This window comes from Centropristis striata, chromosome 12, assembly GCF_030273125.1.
Source record: "Centropristis striata isolate RG_2023a ecotype Rhode Island chromosome 12, C.striata_1.0, whole genome shotgun sequence".
In the NCBI taxonomy this organism is placed as follows: Eukaryota; Metazoa; Chordata; class Actinopteri; order Perciformes; family Serranidae; genus Centropristis; species Centropristis striata.
The window spans coordinates 34,444,409-34,463,718 of record NC_081528.1 but is presented as its reverse complement, the minus strand read 5'-3'; the positions used below and the strand labels follow the sequence as shown (position 1 = coordinate 34,463,718).

Here is a 19,310-nt window from a genome sequence, read left to right as displayed (position 1 = left end):
GCAACACAGTGTGGGATAATTTAAGGAAATATTTGTAGGGAGGAGTAATCCTGCTTCTTTGGATGTGACAGCAGTAGTAGCCCATATTTAAAACCCAAATGTAAACACAATCGTGCACATGATTTGAACCTGACAGATGTTAACACCTGGAAACAACTAAATAAAACTTGTTTAGCATCATATGTTTGCAAATATACACATTTAATGCTGTTTGTGGATGTCCCATGACTAAGTTGACCTGAGACAACAATTTCAGTCTAATTTTATCAGTTCAACCTGTGGGCTGTACATTTGTCAGTGCTATTGTGTGCATATGTTTATTTATGTTCATTTTGAGTAACCAGCCAAACTCATAAATAGAAAAAATCCCTCCATAAAAATGGAATGATCTTGGTTTTGGACATCAAAAGCATTCTTTTTCTCACCAGGTTGGTTTTGTATTCTTTCATCTTTGATCATAAAGCTCGGCAACTCTTGGTGTTCACGGCTCATTTCAGGATGAAATTGAGGATCTTTGGAAGCTTTATATGGTTTATATTGGCTAAAAAAGAAAAAGGCTGAATAATATTTCCTTCCCGAAGGGGGAATGTGACATCCTGCCTCACAGAAATTCCTCTGAAAAATGACTTTCATGTTGTCATTCTGCAGGATGTATCAGCGTTATCAATCTGCGTTCATTTGAAATAGCTTCAAGTAATTTCCATGGACAGTAATCCTCCAGTACCTACACTGAAAGATCATTTTCCTCACAATCCGAAAGCCTAACAGGAGCACATCAGAATTTTGTGACGATAGGATTGCATGTCTTTTGATCTCAAAGACTGCTGTAAAATATTTGAAAGTGCATGAATTAAAGGGAATATTTTTGCAGATAGTGGGCTGAATAATGGGTAATAATGAGTAGCATACGCTGTGATGACCAAGCAGCTTGCACATTATGTGTTGCTCTTTGTAACTAGATTTGGCAGAGTGTTTCTTAAGGCTTCACACAGTAGTGAGCTGTAATTGTGAAAGATGCTAAAAGGATTACGAGGATGTTCCATTGTCAATGCCTCTCTCCATCTACATGCCTTCTGGTCATGTTTTATGTTATGCTTTTTCAACACGCTCCCTCCAGCTGTCAGTGGCAGAATATAGATTAAATCTCACAGCATTAATGTCCTTTATTTACCCCTAAGAGGAGTGTCACTGTCACTTCTATCAGATAATGTGAAGGCTGTTATTTCCAACCTTTTTGTATGATGTACCCCTGAAGACATCACACAAACTTCATTGACAGAGAAACTAGATGTCATTTAACACCTTTATATTTATAAAAGTGGGTATTGTGACCATGCTATTTTGTATATCTGAAGCTTTAATTTGTGCTTACACTTGGGAGTGGCAGCTGCATAATCTCCATAGCTCCATACTGAACTATCCTATTATTACCTCCACCTAGGAGGTTGTGTTTTCGGTGCAGTTTCTACATTGATTTTTCTGTCTGTCAGTAACATTACAGAAAATCTACTGGTTGGAATTTCAATAAACTTAGTGTAAGGTTGAAGCATATGGGCCAAGGAAGAACCCTTGACATTACGTAAGTTTCTGAATCTTGTTTCTATCTCTTCTCAATCTTGTCTATGTTGTTTCCTTAGAGCTTGCAAACACATCAGAGTAGGAAGAAAGACGTCCAATTTGGGAAATGGGATCACCATAGTAGCATGTGAATGCACTGTTGGCCCTGGCACACTGCAAAAAAAAGAAAAGTTGGGTGAACTCCAAATTTCAAGGCAACAAACTACGATAAAATTTTAAGTTGGACAGTTAAACTAAATATTTAAAGTTTTGTTTTTGAGTTTGCTCAACTCTGAATTCTGATTTTTGTCAACTCAACTGTAAGTTGTACTAATTTATAATTTTACATTGTAATAACTTTTCATCCTTACTTCTGCAATGTGCTGAATTGGCACAGTTGTAACGGCACTATGAAATGTAAGCTAATGTTGCGACCACAATTTTGAGTTACCATTGATATGCTAATGGCTAATCTTGTAGCTGTAACAAGCAGCGCAGCTAGCATCAGTTAGCCGCTAGCATCAGTTAGCCGCTAGCATTAGTTAGCCGCTAGCTTGACCGAATTTCACCACTTTCCCGCATTTCACAACAAAGAAATAAGAGTTATCAGAACTATTGTCCCTTGTTGTGAACCCCAACTTAAAGATATAAGTAACAACAACTCACAAACTTGTTTTTGAGCATACAACTGACTTCCTTTGTTGTGCTAACTTACATAATTGCCCTTAATGTCAATAATTTATATTTCCAAGTTTTACCAACTTAAATCACTGTTTTAGGCCAAAAAATAAAAGTTGGCTTTTTTGCAATGCAGGGGTCTGCACTCTCTGAGCCATTCTAGTTTAACCATGTAACCATTAGTTTCAGTGTAGAGGGAATGGGAATCGCGGAGCATTTTTGGGCACAGTCACTATTTTTGGAGGATGGCGTACGTAGCTACAGTAGCTTTCACCGGTCTAGTGACCTGTCAATCATTCATCAATGGAAATGTTCAAGTACGTACAAAAGACATATGCCAATATAAAGGGAAGCGTTTGACAGATGCAAGCGAGTGATCTGTGGCAAAATTTTAAGTTTGTTAATGATATTTATCCTTACGAATAGAATGGTTTAACCCTTTATCAGGCGAAGAACTATATTTGGTAACTTCAGTGGATATTAAAATGGGGTTGAGAAAAAAAGTTGCAAATTTACTAGATTAAAGTGGCAAATCTGCGCGAAAAAATTGCAGATTTACGAGATTTAAAGTGGCAAATCTACGAGAAAAAAGTCGCAGATTTAAGAGATTTAAAGTGGGGAATCTGTGCGAAAAAGTCGCAGATTTACGAGATTTAAAGTGGCAAATCTACAAGAAAAAAAGCCCCAGAGTTAAGAGATTTAAAGTGGCAAATCTGCGCGAAAAAAGTCGCAGATTTACGAGATTTAAAGTGGCAAATCTACAAGAAAAAAAGTCGCAGATTTAAGAGATTTAAAGTGGTGAATCTGCGCGAGAAAAGTCGCAGATTTACGAGATTTAAAGTGGCAAATCTACAAGAAAAAAAGTCGCAGATTTAAGAGATTTAAAGTGGTGAATCTGCGCGAGAAAAGTCGCAGATTTACGAGATTTTAAAGTGGCAAATCTACAAGAAAAAAAGTTGCAGATTTAAGAGATTTAAAGTGGTGAATCTGTGCGAAAAAGTCACAGATTTACGAGATTTAAAGTGGCAAATCTACAAGAAAAAAGTTGCAGATTTAAAGTGGCAAATCTGCGCGAAAAAAGTTGCAGATTTAAGAGATTTATAGTGGTGAATCTGCAAGAAAATTTTGCTTTTTTTCCCACTTCTTTCTCTTAAATCTGTGACTTTTTTCCACGCAGATTTGCCACTTTCAGGCTAAAAGTCATCACAGGGTGACTGGTTAGATTAATCCGTATCACCGGACCTTCTTTATGGCAGGAATGCAGTATTTCTGTCTTTTCCTTATTTATACAGTCTATGTTCTTTTCACAGTTTTGGGAGTGTGAAAGGTTAATCCCAAACACGCATTACTCCAAGGCAAGGAGCTGTTTTTTTTCACGGTACGTTTTCATCCCCTCTGATGAATCCTAAACATGTATTTTGGGATTCCATTATTTATACTGTTATGTGGGGAGCAAGCTGTGTTAAAGATTGTCTCGGGCATGTTTTTCTCTCCCCCCCCCCCCTTTTTTTTTTAAATCCAGGAGAGTGATCTGAAAATGTCATCCTCTGTTAAAGTCTGCCCCGGGTCTTCAGTAACTCTAGCAGAGCGTTAAAAATTAGCAACCTACCAACTGCTGTAGTGACATTACATATTCTCACTGAGGAGATTTTCTTTATTTACAGTGAAGAGGTGACTGTGGGTCAGATGTTGTGATTTCTTTTGAGGACTGTGATCATGAATAATTAGTCTGGTTTCATATCTCGAAGTTTACGGGTCGTGACCTCAGTGAGACCTTATAGAGTCCAACTGGTCGGACAACCGCTGTGATTTAATTACAGCTGACCCCAGCTCTGACCTTATTGATGTCACCTTGCTCTCTGGTAGGGCAGATAAGCACCCAAATGATGTGTTTTCCATATTACCCTGTATTATTAGAATGAATATTTGCAGTGAACAAGCTTTTATGGCGAATTTCTCTTTATATTTAAAGGATAATTTCTACTTGTTTGTCAAGGCTGCCTGTCTTCTTAACATAAGTCTAATTAGCAATAGTATAGCTGGAGTTATCAGGACTAATTTCACTCTAAAATCACTCTTTAACCCTTTATAGGGCACTCCTGTAAATTGAAAATGTCAACCCCAATGAAGTCTTATTGGAGGATATTATAGACTTTTTGCAAAATGTTTCATTTGTATATTGCAAATCAAGGTAAATTGAGTCATTGTAATTATAATATTTATTATATTCTCTTTCCCACAGCAACCCTAAATAGACAATAACACATAATTTGCATCTATCACCACTTTATCTTTTACCTTGAAACTATTTATTATTTTTTTAGACTACTTATTACATATGCATAGTGTCTGAATGTCTTTTTTAAGGCACCTTATATATGAGAAGCACACTTAAATTTAGTTGTATACTTTTCAAAGAAGAGCGAAGAGACCTGTTATTGAAGTCCGCTCAAGTTACCAAATATGGTTATTTGCCTGATAAAGGGTTAAAACAACTTTCACAAAACATAGTAAATGCTTGATAATCCACCCCGAACTGTTTATTGGGTTTAGACAAAGTTTCACTGTTGTCATTTCTTCTTGCCTTGTTTGATGTTTTCATTTCTAGTCGTGCATAAAGAGAACAGAGAACATGTCCGACTATCTGATTGGCGGTGTGTCTGACACTCACTTAAGTGATGGTATCTTTTGTGGTTGAGTTAACCTAATGCTTGGTTTACTGGTAATCACCCGAAGTCACTAAAAGTCTGTCACATCAATTACAAAGTAATTTGTCACATCTATTTCTTTTCTGTTAAAGGATAATTGATTACAGTCAAGAAATCCCAGGGAAAGAAACGTATAAATTGATGCAACTATTAACCCTTTATCAGGCAAAGAACTATATTTGGTAACTTCAGGTAATATTTCGAGGAAAAAGTTGCAAATTTACTAGATTAAAGTGGCAAATCTACAAGAAAACAGGTCGCACATTTAAGAGATTTAAAGTGGCAAATCTACGCAAAAAAAGTCGCAGATTTACGAGAAAGTGAAGATTCTCATTGAAATACTTGCAAATTCTAAATTTTAACCCTAGAGAATATTGGAGGATATTACATACTGCCAGAATGTGTAAAAAAAAACATACGAAAATAATATTTTGCGAAAAAAGTTGATGAGATTAAAGTGGCAAATCTACGAGAAAAAAATGTGCATATTTATGAGATTTAAAGTGGTGAATCTGGGAGAAAAAAGTTGTTTTTTCCCACTTTTTTCTCATAAATCTGCAACTTTTTTTGCGCAGATTTGCCACTTTAAATCTCTTAAATCTGCAACTTTTTTTCTCGTAGGTTTGCCACTTTAATCTAGTAAATTTGCAACTTTTTTCTCGAAATATTACCTGACTAACTACCAAATATAGTTCTTTGCCTGATAAAGGGTTAAGTGTAAAGCTTGATATATCTTATTACCCTGAGCCTTTGACCTCCATTACCATCCAGAATTATTAAAAACTCTTCAATGAGCCTTCATTATAATGAACAGAAATGCAGTCGTTTATTTTGGGTTGATTAAACATTTACTGTCCTGGTGGTGTAAATACCTGCAAAGATTACATGCATATTTTCCAAAAACTACAGAGCCAAGATTTTAAAGTGTAACTCAATATCCAATCTTGGAAGCCATCACTGTGTGATGATGATTTATCCTCTGGGTGCAGCGTCCAGAGTATTGAGTTTTCTGGTGTAGCCAGTGGACATCAGGGCCAAAAATCTGCAACTTTTTTTCTTGTAGATTTGCCACTTTAATCTGGTAAATTTGCAACTTTTTCCTCAAAATATTACCTGAAGTTACCAAATATAGTTCTTTGCCTGATAAAGGGTTAATATTGTTTGACTTTGAGTTTTCATTGGCATTGACAAACTATAATATTTCCAGGCTTATCCTTTATTTTTCAACCAGCTTTTATATATAAGAAACTAATAACCATTCAAATGTACCTGGGTATGAAATTGCAAAAACGCCATTCTTCTTTGAATAGTATGAGGACAGTATGATCTGGCCCACAACTTCCTTTAACATGACTGACCACGGAGCAGCTGTGTCTTGTGCGTCCACAATTCTTGTCCAAGAAAAAGTGCCACTGGTCACAACCAAACACCTCAGGCCCTGCTGGAATAAAAATATCTCAGTGTCCTGTCAAGTGACTGTTCCTCCTGAGACCCAGATGGACGGATAGTTGTTGTACACCTCGGAGCATCATCATCCGGAGCTCTGTGGCCGCAGGACAGGTGTGCTCAGTCAAGCAGGCTGCAACAGTCCCATCATCTGGCTGCACCTCTCAATCATCCCCACCCGCCGCTGAGAGATGGCAAAATGGACAAATGGGGGAAGAATGGGGATAGAAAAGCAATTTGCTAACTCCATAAATTCCTGTGCCTGCGGTACCTATCCTTGGCCATCGTGACTGCAAGCTATTATTTAGAATCTGGTAACCGATGCTTTCCTATTAACATTAAATGGGTTGGTGTCTGTGGGTTGTCTCCCGCGACACGTTTATGCTGGTTATTTACTGCCCGACACCTCAGGCCTTGCTCCCGGAGCAGCGCCGAGGGCCGGATCACAGTGTGGCCCCATGTGGCAAGTCATCCTTAATATGGTGGGAGGGGAGGGGAGGGGAGGGGGGAGCCGCGACCAGTTGCTTAATCTACAATTTCTAACAAAGAGTGGAGGGACGCTGTCAGTGTGTTAGAAAGGAGATCTACGCTGCAAAAAAAGCCAACTTGTATTTTTTGGCCTAAAACAGTGATTTAAGTTGGTGAAACTTGGAAATATAAATTATTAACATTTAGGGCAATAATGTAAGTTAGCACAACAAAGGAAGCCAGTTGTCTGCTCAAAAACAAGTTTGTGAGTTGTTGTTACTTATATCTTTAAGTTGGGGTTCACAACAAGGGACAATAGTTCTGCTAACTCTTATTTCTTTGTTGTGAAATGCGGGAAAGTGGTGAAATTCATTAGCGAAAGCTAGCGGCTAACTGATGCTAGTGGCTAACTGATGCTAGCGGCTAACTGATGCTAGCGGCGCTGCTTGTTACAGCTACAAGAGTAGCCATTAGCGTATCAATGCTAACTCAAAATTGTGGTCGCAACATTAGCTGACATTTCATAGCGGCGTTACAATCGTGCCAATTCAGCACATTGCAGAAGTTAGCAGAAGTAAGGATTAAAAGTTATTACAATGTAAAATTATAAGTTCAAAAATCTGAATTCAGAGTTGAGCAAACTCAAAAACAAAACTTGAAATATTTAGTTTAATTGTCCAACTTAAAATTTTATTGAAGTTTGTTGCCTTGAAATTTTGAGTTCACTAAACTTTTCTTTTTTTGCAGTGTATCAATAACACAGAAAGAGAAAGCACGCAGGTTTTAACTCTGGTCTACCAGTCCCTCATTGAATCCATACTCACCTTCAACATCTCTTCCTGGTACAGCCTCCTCTCATCCAAACACAAGACCAAACTTTCCCGTACAGTTAACCAGGCCAGCAAAATCATTGGAGCACCACAAACCCCCCTCTCAGGGAGGCCACCCTGATCACAGAAGACTTTTCTCAGCCCTCCACCACGGCTTCCAGCTGCTGCCATCAGGCAAACGCTCCAGGTTCCACTGGCCAGGAAAAACATCCACAAAAAATCCTTCATCCCCTCTGCAATAACCACCTTGAACAATAAAAAAATGAACACTCTGCTGCTTTTAACAGCCCCCCCTCTTTTTTTAGCATGATTGTACACTTTTTTGTGTTTTTAATGTTTGTTTGTTTCTTAGTGTTTTTATATGAGCCTGTCAAAAACGAATTTCTGTGACTCGTGACAGACAAAGTTCTATCTATCTATCTATCTATCTATCTATCTATCTATCTATCTATCTATCTATCTATCTATCTATCTATCTATCTATCTATCTATCTATCTATCTATCTATCTATCTGAGGGTGAAATTCATCCCTTTTCAATTCAATGTTTTGGGCATTAAAATGCTACAAAAAGGAATATGATAAAACGAAATAATCATTTATTCTGCCTCAAAATCAAGTAAAATTTAAGGCATTAATATTGCAATTTAATAAGTTGATCTTCGAAACTTGGAAACAATAAAGGCTAAGGACCAATGTAGGGATCAAAGTGGATGAAAAGGTCACATGGAAGAAGTCCAGTAGATTATACTGTATGTAACAAAAAATAAAATGTAAATTCTATCTATCTATCTATCTATCTATCTATCTATCTATCTATCTATCTATCTATCTATCTATCTATCTATCTATCTATCTATCTATCTATCTATCTATCTATCTATCTATCTATCTATCTATCTATCTATCTATCTATCTAAGCATGTGATGGATATTTGAGTTTGCATGAGTGCAGATGTGTGTGCACGCTGCCAGTTTTTGTCTCAATCTTCCTGCATATATTTGTGTGTCAGCTTGTGTCTTTGGCTTTGCTAGCAGAATGGATTTAAGGATTGGAAGTGAAGGTCAAACGGTCAGGTCACCTCTTTGGTCCAGACAGAAATATCTCAACAGCTATTGGTTGTCAGGAATGTAGTCGAGCCCAGCGGCAAGTTTCTATTGACGAGGCCGGTGGCTAGCGACAAAATGATGGCAGCATTAAGGTCGGGCCCAAAAGTTTCTGTGATAACAGAATCATGGACGCAGGGCAATTAAATAACTTTTTTCACCATCCTCCTGGAACTGTGCTGAACTACAATCGATGCCTCATGACAAATTAAAATCTTTGTTTTTCTACAATATCATCAGTTAGAATCCTTTTATATTGTTGATTTCCTCCACACGGGGCTAAATCAGGAAGTTGTGGGAAAGTCACTTTTCTTCATTTTTTGTTAATATCTGCTGCTTGCTGATCCATCTTACCCTGTTTTGTAGTCACTGTCCTTCATGTCTAATTCATGCAGTGTCTGGACTCGTCACATTCTGCCCTTCATCTGAATTTCACACACCATAATAGTGGCACCATTTCAAACAATCTATCAAAGTAAATTTTACCGACTGGCACTTATAGCTTTAAATGGCCATTTATTTAAAAATATGCCTTCATCTTGACAATTTTTTATGTTATAGGGGCTACATAAAACACTTTTATGAAACTTTGGTGAAAAAAGTTTCATACAGCTGAAAAAAAGCCATGGTAGATTTTACCTGTTGGTGGTTCTAGTGTTAAAACCAGCATATTAGCATTAGCCAAGGTCCATGTGGCTAAGTACAGCCTCACAGAGCTACTGACTTGGGGATGTTTAACTTGCCTGGCCCGGGGGCCTCTTTTACAAAATGACAGGAGTCCAGGGGGCCGCCTAATAGACAAACAATATTAAGATTTATTAACCCAGGCCTCTGTTCTCCCCTGGCATTTTAAAAAAAATGAACAAGCTCTATTTTGACGATTTTTGTTCACTCTGGCCCATTATTTACAGCCAAAGTACAGTAAATCTATTCATTTTCTTGTGAATTAAAAAATGGCTTGTGCCACTCTGCACATATTGAACATTAGTGCTGTTGACTGAGTCTGTAGGCATTTTCTCTGTGAAGGGAAGATGAAAAGTCCTCACTGTAAAAGAGATCATATATTTTGCCCAGGATGGCTATCAGTGGCAGCAGTGCAGTGAGGTGAACCGCAGATGTGAAGATGTTGTTTCTTAATCCTGTCATCCTCTGCACCACAGAATTGCTGGCTTTGGTTGTTTTCTCTTTTTATGTGTTTGCCAGCATGTGGGACAGGAGGTTGACTAAATATTGACTGCCTGAACATTTCTGAATAACACTGAATTTCCCTTTGTGGCAGCAGCATCTCACAGGGGATGAATGAATCCCATGAATGAATGATGAAACGTGACGCTTAGGCAGTGGAGATCCAGTCGTGGCTTTTTCCACTCTGGAATGTGCTTCATGGAGGAGCAGCATAGTTTGGTAGCTCTCTGATTTTGCTCATATTTGCTAAGTTTTTATGTATTTTTATAATTTTTTTTGATGGATAATTCTGTAGAGAGAAGAGTTTATTCAAGAGAGGAGCTTCTTTCACTGAAACGGAGCAAGTCTGGAGTCTATTCCAGCTGAGTTGAAGAGGTGTTTTCGTCTTTGCCGTGCTGGTGCAAAAGTTAAGGCTCGGAAATGGAGATATAAGCCTTTTCTGCCTATTCATCATGGGGAATGTCAACTCTCTGCCCAACAACACTGATGAACTGGAGGTGTTTTATTATAAAAATTCCTGCTTTGATAATGATATTAAATAAAAAAGATAAAAGTATGGGGTCCTGCGCCGTCAAATTTTACGTTACCGAATATTTCACAGTCTGAGTCTTAATAACAAACTCTGCTATTTTTAAAAACCATGCTTAAATGTGATGTTTCTTAATTACACCGACATTATTGTAATTACACACAGTTCAACACTTTAAATTGGGCCGAATGTAGCGCTAACTTGATGTAATGGTAAGTTTAGTCATCATAACATTGCATAATATTACCATACTAACATGGTGAAGCTTTATTTTCCAAACACACAGATGCCTTTTGATTCCAAATATTACAAAAATAAATGACAACACTTCTGTATCACCATACCGGTTTAATAATATCTTCTTTACTTCACTCCCGTTAGCATCGAAGGTCTCATTAGCTGGCTAACAAACTACTGTGAACTCTAATAATTGATCATTTATAAATAAAATAAAACAAGAATAACACTCACCAAACAAACTGGAGCCTGGGCTTCTTGTGGAGCAGTGGTACAGCTCATCACACAGCAGGTGGTGTTATTAGTCTGATGTTTGCCTGTAAAACTCTCCGACAGCCGACAGGTTTCCAGTGAATTAGCCACGGCGCTAGTAGCTACAGACAGCTAGCGGCTAGTGCCGTCAGCTACGTCACCTTTCACTCAGAGCAGGGACCGCTTCATTATGCAGAATTTTCTAAACTTACATGAGTGAGATATAAAATAATTCACCCCCCTCAGAGTTGTCATGGAAGGGGAAATCAGCTTTTGAGAGTAGAGTACAGGCTACAGGAGAGTACAGGAGAGTACAGGCTGTAAACATGTTTATTTCTACTGTGAAATCGGACATTTTAAGATGAGGGTCAATCTAATTTGCTCCCCTCTGCAGCCTGCCTCAAGCGGCGAGTCGAGGATTTGCAGTTTTTGGTAGTTCCACATAGGCTTCACAGCTCCGGACCGGAGGTTGCCGCTTGCTACAGACCAGTAGCCCTCACTTCTCACATCATGAAGACCTTGGAGCAGCTGATTCTACGCCTACTGAGAGCTGAGGTCAAAGACAAACTCGACCCCTTGCAGTTTGCATCCAAACAACACATGGGAGTGAACAATGCTGTCCTCGACATGCTTCACCGTGCCCTTGCTCATCTAGAGTGCTCAACTGGTGCTTATGTAAGAATCATGTTCTTTGAGTTTTCAAGCGCATTTAACACCATCAAACCCAACATACTCAAAAACAAGCTGACAGAGATGGGAGTGGATCTTTCCTTCATCTCCTGGATCACAGATTAGCTGACAGGAAGACCACAGTATGTCAGGTTGGGGGACTGTGTTTCTGCGACATTAATGAGCAGCACAGGGGCTCCACAAGGCACTGTTCTGGCTCCACTCCTATTCACACTGTACACAGGGGACTTCAAATACAACTCTGAGTCCTGCCACATCCAGAAGTACTCCGACGACACTGCTGTTGTGGCGTGTATCAGGAATGGACAGGAATCTGAATATAGGGATCTGATAAAAGCCTTCAGTGACAAGAACTATCTCCTACTGAACACCTCAAAGACTAAGGAAATGATCAGAGATTTCTGCAGGCTCAAGCCCCCCCTTCAGCCAGTGAATACCTGTGGGGTGGACATCAGGTGGTGCCAGGTTCTAAGTATCTAGGTGTATACCTGGATAATAAGTTGGACTGGTCCCTAAACACAGACGCTCTCTACAAAAAGGGGCAGAGCCGCCTCTTTTTCTTAAGGAAGCTCAGATCTCTGGACATCTGTAGTAAGATGCTGCAGATGTTTTATCAGTCTGTGGTGGTAGTGTGTTGTTTTATGCTGTAGTCTGCTGGACAGACTGGTCTAAAGAGCTGGTTCTGTGGTTGGAGCCAGGTTGGGCACAGTGGAGGAGGTGGTGGAGAGATGACCTGTCAAGATGTTCGAGTTCATCCTGAAATACCCAGATCATCTGCTACACAAAACCTTTTTGGACTAAAAAAACAGCAGTGGGCGGCTCCTCTCTCTGTTGCAGGACGAGGAGAGATCCTTCACTCCTACAGCCATCAGGCTGTCTCATTCTTCCAGAGTTACCAGACTAACTGAATTTCCCCGCTGGGATAAATAAAGTAATTCTGATTTTGATTTTTGATTGATTTGATTTTTTAGAAAATTCTCTATCATTGCTTAGTGGTCACTGCAGTGCTTTAATGGTCTATTCTAGCTGCAAATAAAAGTGTATCATTTAAATGCAAAGCTACATCGAATCTGTTCGAATGGACTCTCATATATACAACTTTTCAGGATGGATCTGAAGCCTGTAGAAGCCACTCTGGTCAATAACGTTACATCAGCAGTCCTCTGCAGCCGCTCCACTCTAATTGGAGTTAATGGCTCCTGCACTGAGTTCAACATACATCTTGTGGCTGCTGCTGAGTTTGTTTCCCCTGGCTGTAACTTTCCCAAACTGTGTGTTGAAGAACATAAGTGCTGCTATACTGTTTCCACTAAATCTTCTCTTGGGAAGTGAACCGATAGCTTGCGTGTCAGGTCTGTTTAGGGGAACGCTGCGTCTGCTCTCCACCGGTCACACTTCATCTTCAGCGATCGTGCTAACGCGTCCCAATTAAAAGTGACATGTTCTGATGTTCTGATCAGTGCGGTCTTGTGTCTGGCAGTGTGACCTCGGGTGTGTCCTCCACTGCACGGTTACTCAGCTCCATCTTTGTTTTATTGTGGCTCGCTTCTTAAAATTCATGGAGCACATTGTTGATATTACGCAGCGGATGTGTGTTGCGGCTCCGGCTCACACCTCAGAAAGGACTCCTTTTCTTTACATTCAGGAAATGTGATTGGGTTCTTTGGATAATTGCCATGAGTCACCTGGTTTCCTATAATTTTAGAGACATAATAGCGTATTTATGGCAATTTGAACCCCCTCCTTGCCGTATACAAGATAATGAACTCATTAGAAATGACTCCAAATCTTTTTCCTCCCCAGTTTAACCTTCAGGCTATGAAGGAGAAAAAAAATTGCAAGGGACCAGTTTCCCCGGCAAGTCTTCAAAGCAGGTATTATATTTGTCTTTGAATTAAACATTTTCCGTGTATTTTTCTGTGGTAGATTTCGTAGTCTGCATAATTGAAGGCGTTAAATGTATAAATAAGATCATAATCTGCATAAGTGGAACATTGTGGCAATTATAGAAAGGGGGGGGGGGCGTTGCCCTTCCAAGAGGACACCCTTATTGCAGAAAATAATATGACAGTGGTCAATGGGGAGAGACAATTATTCTTTATCTCATTTGAAATGTGCCATAAACCAATATGATAATAAAAAGGTGATTTTTTCAAGAAAGTTGCAGTTTGTGGTCGTAGCATTTAGATTTGTCTGAAACCGCTCAGTGAACTACATCTCTCTACTGGTCTTGACTTTTTCCTCAATTGCTTCTTCAAAAAAAGCCTCTTTGTTTCTCGCAATTAACTACCATGCATGTTTTTTTCCTGAATAAAGTAAAAAGGTGTTCCACGGGAACAGAAGGGACTTCACTTTCTACACACACTCTTGCTCTCTTTTACTTTTGTTTACTGCTTGAAGGACGCTTGTAAGTCTACCTTGTCAGTTGTCCACTCCGGTGTTTAAACCTGGGTGTTATTTTCACAATTTTGGCCTTAATAACATTTTACTCACCTGCACCACTGCACACACTGCAGAGAAGGAGACTCCACAAATTACAGTTTTAGAATGGGAGCCATTAGTGCAAGCAACACAAGCTTTAACACTGTCACTGCGACAACAAAATTAATTCTCAGTGCTGTAGTCATCTGTGTGTGTAATTATCTGTTTTATATGGCCTTTTTATTGTTCTGGCCGGGCAATGATTCCTATTCCTCAGTGCACAGTTGCTGCATAAATCTCCTAAAAATACAGTTTGGGATGAACTGTTGCCCTCCTGCCTCTGCCTTGATGTCTTGTTTGTGTTCATGATTTTTAAACTCTGGCTTTCTTTTTAAGCCCGTTTCACGACTATTAGTAGCCACCGTGATGTCACTCATTGGCATTTTGGCCATCATCATCTTGTTTTTTTGCCAGAAGTAACCACATAGGCCCTTTTCACGATAACGTCAGACAACTTTATCTTCACTTCACTTTTACCCCCGTAACTGGAGACTTCCAAGCTAACGTTATTGTTAATTTCCAATTTCCATTTTAATTGCCATTGATAGGAAAGTAACATGCTAGCGTTAGCCGGCGATCGATAGCATGCTAACGTTGGCGGGCTAGCAAGACCAAGACCAACTCGGTGCCATTGAGAGAGACCAACTAAAACGTTTATCATTCATTTATTTGATTTGTTTAACTGCAATGTCATTGATATGGGCTTGCGGGCCAACGCTAGTGGGCTAAACAAACAAAGTCCAACATTAACATCTTAACTTATATTCAGTTTTCATAAGAATGTATTCGGCGTCCATAGTGATCAAGATGTGTTGTAGAGACATGTAGTCTGCTGTTATTATACTTGACACTTAATATGGTCACTCATTGAAATACTTGCAAATTCCAAATTTCAACCCTAGATAATATTTGAGGATATAACATACAGCCAGAATCTGTAAAAAAAACATACGAAAATAATATTTTGACAAAAAAAGTTTTTGAGATTAAAGTGGCAAATCTACAAGAAAAAAATTCGTAGATTTATGAGATTTAAAGTGTTGAATCTGCGAGAAAAAAGTAGCTTTTTTCCCACTTTTTTCTCGTAAATCTGCAAATTTTTTGGCGCAGATTTGCCACTTTAAATCTGTGACTTTTTTCTTGTAGATTTACTACTTTCATCTAGTAAATTTGCAACTTTTTTCTCGAAATATTACCTGAAGTTACCAAATATAGTTCTTTGCCTGATAAAGGGTTAATCTAGTAAATTTGCAAAGTCACTGAAGAGTAACTCTGTTTGTACGACTGTTTCTTGCAGATTTTTTTTCTAAATTTTTAATTTTTACATTTCAAGCTCAATAAAGTTAATATTATTATATCATTATCATACTGATTGGTCAGATGTCATGGTGCCTGATCTTTGATGATTATCTGGAAGAAATCCATGTGGTTCTACGACCAAACAGAGAGACATGGGGACCTCATATTGGATATCTGCTGAAGTCACCAAATATAGTTCTTCGCCCGATAAAGGGTTAAGGCACACCTGCATTGGCTTCACATTTCAGGCCCGGGGGCTGATCCAGCTACTTGGTATGGACTCACTTCTACATCACTGCTTAGCTCATGTTAAGCTGGTCTTTAAGTTGTCTTTTGTAAAGACAGTGACTAACAAACTGTATTTAATGAGGCTTAACTTAGACTTAATGCCGCTCTAGTGTATGGAAAGCCTTATAAAGCTCAGAATAGAACCTAATTTAATGAATTTTGTTGAACTGTGATGGAAAATAAAATATTTTCCCGTACAGTTCAAAATACAGTACGATAAAAAGTTGCAAATGACCTCAGAACAAGTCTTATTCTACAGAAGTAAACTGTTATAGATTTTTTCTCCTTTGTAGTCCTTTCAGTTTTATCTCACCACACTGGGGCCTTTCTGTGCTGCACATTCTGTCTCTGTTTTTTCTATGATCCTATTTTAATAACAGAACTTATGTTTACTTTAAAACATAGCAGAAATAATGAATAATTTGTCCAAGAGAACAAAGAACAATGTGAATCAACTCAGCTGTAACTGTATGCCTGCTCACTGAGGATACTTGTTTGTGTTTGTTCGTCTGTGTCTAAAAGAACACATTATGTAATATGTATATTTTAATAGAATGTAATTAATTGGGTTTTGAGCTACTGGATACAGAAAAAATTTCAGCCTTCAAGCATTTTGACAGAGCTGCAGTCATGCTGAGTCCATGACCTCATAGTGTACAGTATTTAATAGATAATAAAGCCTGACTGCTGTATCATGATGAAATCACTTGGAAATCACACTTCACTCTTTAACCTTGTATTTCACCTTGAAAATAATCACTCCTCTCCAAAACATTTGATTACCTGTTTAATTGTATGTGTTGTCTTACTCCTCTTGATTCCTCTTCATTTAAATAATTCAGTAGAAAGCTGCTGATCAAGAACGGAGGAGCTGCTGCCTTTACGTCGTCTTACAAAGCCGATGAAATGTGGTTTCCTCTTAAAATGAAGTAGAAAAGCACCTAATGACTGTCTACATTATTCAGAGTCCAGAGGCTACACAGGCTCCTCCTGTTGAAGCTTAATTGAGCACCAAGGAAATGCTCCTCTTTACTGAATGATGAAATAGGAGTTTGACTTCTCCTCAGACAATAAAGCGCCTCGGTCCAATTTCGAGCGGAAAGGGGAAGAATAATACAAATTCTGTATGCATGTGTGTGTGTGTGTGTGGGAGAGAGTGTGTGTGTGTGTGTGTGTGTGTGTGTGTGTGTACACTGTATGTGAGCTGCAAGCACAAGCCAGCCGGGTCGATACAGCTCCAGATCCTGAGATCCATTTCTCAAAGCTGCGTATTTCCCATCTACGAGGCTAATGGCAGTCTCTTAGGCTTTATGATTTATCAAACAGAAAAGGTCACCACGGCGGGCTGCAATTAATTCTGTCTGCTTTTATTTGGTGCTGCTCATGATGCTCGCTCCTTTACTGACACATGTCATTACATGGGGTGTCTTCAGGATGGGAGCACAGGAAGAGGTGGTATTTATATGAAATGGCTCTGTTTTTTTTGTGTGTATTTATTTTTATTGTTTTCATAACAGAAAAATATAAACAAATTATATATACAAATTAGAGATAGTTGGTGGAGCTACACAGAACAGTACATGTTTTTCTTTTTTTTTTTTTTTACTTTTTTTTTTTTTTTTACTTTTTGACATTAGACAAACAAAACAAGGGTATAACATAAATGGCCCAGCAACAGAATAACACTAATTCAGTTTTTAGACATTAAATCGAGAAAAGGTTGCCATATTTTTAAAAAAGACCTCTTTAGTAGATATTATGTACCTGGTTTTCTCCAAGTGTAATACATTTCCCAGCTCTCTCAACCACATTTCAAATGTAGGAGCCCTTTCAGATTTCCAAAATTGTAGAATTAACTTTCTGGCTAACAATGTTGAAAGGGAGATAGCATTAGCTTCATAACTACTTTTTACACTATCAAATGGCTCTGTTTTGTATTCAGTGTATTTAAAGAAGCGTTGAGTCGGTGTTGATCCTTTGCAAATGATAGAGCAGATGTGGAATGTGTAGTTTTTGTTCAGTGATAAATATTTTTAAACATCAATAGAGGAGAAAAAAGGAAGAATAGTGCTAAAAACAAAAGGCGATGGCTCTTTTGCAGTGGCCGCCCCGAAGCTGTGGGACAGTTTACCGCTGCATATTCGGTCGTCAAAGACTTTGGACAATTTTAAATTTTCTCTTAAGACTCATTTTTTCTCCAAGGCTTTCGAACCTGCGTGAGAAGACAGTTGTTTCTGTGTGCTGTATTGTGCATCTCATGTCATATATTCTTAAATGAAATTGTCTTTAACTTTTATTTGTGAGTTTGTTATTCAGTTATGTCAGGTCTGCTGCAACTCTCAGCTCTTTTAAATCAAGTCTGAAGACTTTTCTGTTTCCATTTTAACCTGTAATTTTTATTCATTCACTTTTTTTTAAATTCGCTTTTAAATGTCTTCTAATGTGCTTTATGTATTTTAATCTTGCCCCTGTAAATCACTTTGAATGGCCCTGTGTCTGAATTGTGCTATATAAATAAACTTGACTTGCCTTGCCTTGCCTTGCCTATGTATCTTGTATTGGATTGGATTTTTTTGTTGTTATTCAGTTATGTAAAGCACTTTGGTCAACCTTGGCTGTATATAAGGTGCTCTAGAAATAAACGTGACCTTGACCTTGACCTAGGATGAAACAATAACAAAAAATGCACATGCTAAAAAAAATGGTTAAATTAAAGATGAGAAATAAATAAGACTAAGGGTCTTTTCATGCCTGAAACCAGCCAGTCCAAACCAAGGTTCAGGTTTTTGTTTCATTCATACATTATAATAATACATCAGTAGTGCAGTCTGCTGCAGTCAGTCCGTTAGTAGATTTTTCTTGCTTCTGATTATTCAACATCATCTTCTCTTCTTTGCTAAATTTGCCAACATGGCCTTGACGTACGGGTTTTCACTGCCTGTTCCTTTCAGCTGTGTTTTTGCATTTGAATCACTTACCTGAGCTGCTTCTCATTATACCTGCAATTATTTTACTTAAGTTATTTTCACCCACTCTTTATAAAATTGTTAGACCAGATGTCAACTACAAATTTGGTCACCTCCTCTCCTTACGCTCTCCTGCTACTCATTTTGTTTTTTCTTGTGTTGTTTTTCCATTTTCTGATGATAGCCTACCAGAACTTCCTGTAATTGGTGTGACAGTTTGAACCATGCAAAAAATATTTTTTACACTAGAAATGAACCAGATCATGGCTCAGTTTGATCTGTATTGAGACCATCTCTTTTTGTTGAATATAGGGTTGACTGTCTGTTCAACAGGGAGGTTTCACAACAGAAATTTTGTTTCAAAACAACTGGAAAGTCCTGATCAAAATTGTTTGTGTGAAAGCATAGACTGTATCTAAATAATGGACGTAGTCACCGTGACGTCACCCATTGGTTTGTGGCCCGTTGGAAGCCTCGAGTTCATTGTTACACTCGTCGCCATCTTGTTTCCGATACGGAGCAGACCATATTTGGACTGTGGAGGAGGAGAGGGATCTGATCACTGACTACAGCCTCTCTACACCTCAACC

General features: G+C 38.5%; 1 protein-coding gene across 1 annotated transcript in view; it reads left to right on the top strand.

Moving 5' to 3' along the window:
* Positions 1 to 19,310, top strand: part of drp2 (dystrophin related protein 2) — a 248,922-nt gene that overhangs the window by 1,204 nt on the left and 228,408 nt on the right. The gene's annotated exons all lie outside the window — the stretch shown is intronic.